We start from the raw sequence: 4,038 nt of genomic DNA on the forward strand, positions 1-4,038 counted from the left end.
TGCGGGGGTGAGAGGGGTCCAAAAGTGCGCTATGGAGGTGAGGCTTCAACCGTTGGGGATCCGGAGGCTCCGGCATCTCCACGGCAGAGGTGACAGAATGGCTGCTGCATTCTCCCATGCAACAACCATCTGCTTTCTGCTCAGGGAATAGGTTTGGTGAGTCTTGAGTACAAGAACTCACCAAACTACAGAGAATGTCAGTGTTTGACGGCTTCTCAAAGCTGTCAAACGATGGCAATTCATCTGTCAAAAAGTTTTGACGGATGAAACGTCATACGCTGACTTTCACTGTCACCAGCTTTCCTTTAATTGGCCAGCTAAGCCTGCTGGGCGGGGCTTAACAAGGTCAATCAAGGGAAAATAGCGTGGGTTGGCCAGACGTCGATGGAGGCGGGACTGAAACCCGACAAGCAGCAGTCCCACCTCCAAAGCGCCCCCATTGGCAAAGTCACCCCCTAAATGTAGAGGAAAGATCCCTGTGCTCTGTACTTTAACCTCAGAGGAACAATACCTGTGGAACAGATGATATAACCTGCTCCCACATTCAGCCATCATTGCAGCCTCGCTAAATGGGATTGTGAATTCATGTTAAATTGAAAACGTTTTTGTACTAAAGAGAGAACTAGCATTTATAAAACACCTTTCACAACTTCAGGACATCCAAAAGCATTCCACAGCCAATTAAATACTTTCGATCCACAGTCACTGTTGTAATGCAGGGAAACACAGCAGCCAATTTGTGCACAGCAAGGGCCCAAAAACAGCAATGAGATAAATGACCAGATCATTTGTTTTAGTGATATGTTGCTTGAGGGATAATTGTTGGCCCAGGATACTTCTCTTCTTCAAAAGAGCACCGTAGGATCCTTTACATCTACTTGTAAGGTGGTTTGACATCTCACTGAAAAGGCGGTACCTCCGACAGTGCCACACTGCAGTGTAGGGGTTTTTTGCTACTTGCTTTGGCCAGTCGGTTGTGTCTCTGGCTGCCTTATCACTGAGCGGTTTGAATCGCTCGCCGCTTAGTTCTGATCCCCGGGTTTATTGGCAGATAGCGATATAGACAAATGAGCAGACCAGTGGTTTGGTACAAAGAAAACCAAAATTTATTAACAGAGAAAATAAGATAACAATACTATACAAAAGCATGATATGAATGCAGTACACTTACACTTAACAGGGGAGGAGAAATGGCACATCGAGGGAAAATGGCTAAAATGACAATTCAGCAATCCCCTTAACTCCCACCCTCTACACCTAGCTAGATTATCTTGCGATGGGTCAGAAGTATAATGCTCACCGGTCTGAGATGTTGAAAGAAAAGCCTTGCCCCTTTGCCCTGTTGCCTGCCGATGTCACGTGGTCCCGCTGTTGCACAGACTTCACTGTCCAGGTAGAGATACCCCAGTAATTAAAAGGTCTCTGACAGGGTATCCTACCTCTCTGGATGGGCTCTCCTTCGATGGTCTTCTTCCTTGTTTGATGGCGAGGCAGGGCGCAGGAGGCGAGGCGAGAGAGAGAGAGCATGGCTTCCTGAGGGGTTATATTTATACTCCTCTCGGTAGCCCTTACCTGCTCGGCAAATCAGTTCAGTCCTTTGTATGATTTGGGTGAGCTCGTTTAAAACAAAAGGTATTGATCTTGGCCCATCGACTTGGATGGCCGGTAATCAGTTCCTGCCGGTCCTGCAACTGCTCTTTGTCCAACAGGTTCTTTGATGGGGGCCAGCCCCGTGTCGATGGCCCCGCTGATTATTTTGATTGTTTGAACAAACACCTTGATGGCCTTTATGCGTAGGTCTGATTGTAATTGGGTTTGTCCCCAATGCATATGCAAAAATCTTGTCTGGTTTCGTGATCTCCTTGCTGCAGACATTGAAATACACAAGCTGTTAGCTTGCCAGGGTCCGAATTGAAACTGACAGGCTTTCGGTCACGAGGTCTGACCGCAGCCATTTTGTTGTGCCCTGGATTTTAAAACTCAGTCTGACCAGGGTTTCTTTTAAAAAAAGCCAAACAAATCTTTGGGGGGGGGGAGAGATGTATGAAATTTTCGAATCCTTCAGCAGTGTCAGCCTAGATTTTGTGCTCAAGCTTCAGGAGTGGAACTTGAACTCACAACCTTCTGATTCAAAGGCAAGAGTGCTACCTAATTTAAAAAGATATATATGTTATTTATTGAACATTAAAAACATTTACAACATCGGGATCATCCCATTGTATCATACAGATCCTTTCTGCCACTCTGCAGAGCCATTCCGCCACCACATATTAACATCAAAACCTGAGGTTTAATTTGTCTCCCATAACATATATTAATCGATTGTACTTTAAAAACTGATCATAAAATACTATCTTTAAATTCCTTTCTGAATAAAACATCCACAGAGCCTTATAATGATCTATTAGCTTATATTTAAAATACACTTTTAGATTTATTCTCCTCCCCTTAAAAAACAGAGCATTCCTTCTTTGCTCAATCACGAATCTAGCCAAACTGAACATTAAATTAATTGCCGCTCCGCTAGACACTGGCAGACTCTCCTGCAATCCCCATCTCAAAATTGAGTCCCACGGGATTCTCATTCCCGCTCTTTGGTCCCCACCCAGCAAAAAAACTCCACACAACTGTCGAACATAGTACTTAAAATCATTTAACTGCGGATATAACACCAGTAAATGGGACAGAGTCTCATCCCGTGTCCCAAACACTGGGCAAGTTGCACCCTCCGCTCGCCCAATCTTACATATGACCGTCATGGTAAAAATCCGGTTATGAGCCAATTTGAAATCCAGTTCAATCCACTCTGGACATTTAAAATTCACCCACACACCCTTCCAAATCCTGTTGAAGTCCAGGTGTGTGTATATACTCTGCCAAAACTCCTGACCAGCAGGTGTTTTGAATCTCCATTCTCTAAATACCCGATACAAATCTCGAGTATTACAGTTGTCAAATTTAACCAACTCCTCCCCTTTCTCCAGCAGAAAGCTTGGAAAAGCAGGACACATTTTACTTCCTCTGATGATTTGCACATTTCTTTCTTCCATCCAATCCTGTGACATTGCCCTCACAATCTTCTCATACATGATCCCTATTGCTATTTCCTCTACCGCCTGATCCTCCTCCCAAACCATATCCCTCGCTACCGCTTCCGGCAACCAACCTGGAATTACCTCGTATAATACATCTTTCACACATATAATACCAGCTTTAAGAAAAGATGATTAAATAATACCTCTCCTTCAATGTTGACCCGCCTGTTCAAAAATAAAGGCTGTTCTAAAAATTGCTCAGCACCCTTGGACATAAACTAGCAACTTTTAAAAAATTGGGCCCAAGTCTCCACAACCCCTTTATAAAACCTAGGGAGAGGTTTAATCGATTTCAAAAACATATTAATGGGCCGGATTTTCCGATCGGAGGCTTCCTGCGGGCGGATGCTTCCGACCGGGAAAAATCGACGCACTTACCTGCTGGCTCCGTAGGTCCCGAGACTTGCGATCCTGGGCCTCTCCTGGTCCGCGTGCGCAGAGGCCCAGGTATCCCAGGGGCGCAGGCGGTTCACAAGCATCACTGGGGTCACGTGGGCCATGGGGAACCAATGGAAGAAGGGAATCCCCCTTCACACTTTTGACAGGTCTCTACACACGGATCTGTCAAAAGTATGAATGGGGATCACTCAAAAAACAGTTAAACATTAAATATATATTTTTTTAAATCACGTATTTAAAATTAGTTAAAATTAAATATTTCAAACGAAAATGTAATTTTTTGGAAAAAATAATTAAACTTTTTTACGGGGCTAAAAATAAACATTACTATTTTTAAAGTATTTTAAAATTATAAATGAGTGAAATTTTTTTATTTTTTTACTTTTTTAAACTGCTTTTACCAGGCGTCAGATTTTGAAGACATTTCAGTGGGCGGAGGTTGGGCAGAAAGCGAAACTCTCTGCCCGCGGAGGCCCTTTTCCCGGGCAGGCGGATGATCTGTCAAGAGGATTCTTGACAGTTCAGAAGTGCTGGGTTTTAGTGC

General features: G+C 44.0%; 1 long non-coding RNA gene across 1 annotated transcript; it reads right to left on the reverse strand.

The window, feature by feature from the left end:
* Positions 1 to 1,083: 1,083 nt before the first annotated feature.
* LOC147116723 (uncharacterized) lies at positions 1,084 to 3,550 on the reverse strand. The gene is made up of 2 exons (XR_015078620.1): positions 3,474 to 3,550; positions 1,084 to 2,148 (listed from the first exon to the last, which is right to left on the reverse strand). It is a non-coding gene; the product is annotated as an uncharacterized LOC147116723 (long non-coding RNA).
* Positions 3,551 to 4,038: the final 488 nt, after the last annotated feature.

Source organism: Somniosus microcephalus, chromosome 6 (genome assembly GCF_052327205.1).
Source record: "Somniosus microcephalus isolate GS21.2 chromosome 6, FLI_Smic_1.0, whole genome shotgun sequence".
Classification (NCBI taxonomy): Eukaryota; Metazoa; Chordata; class Chondrichthyes; order Squaliformes; family Somniosidae; genus Somniosus; species Somniosus microcephalus.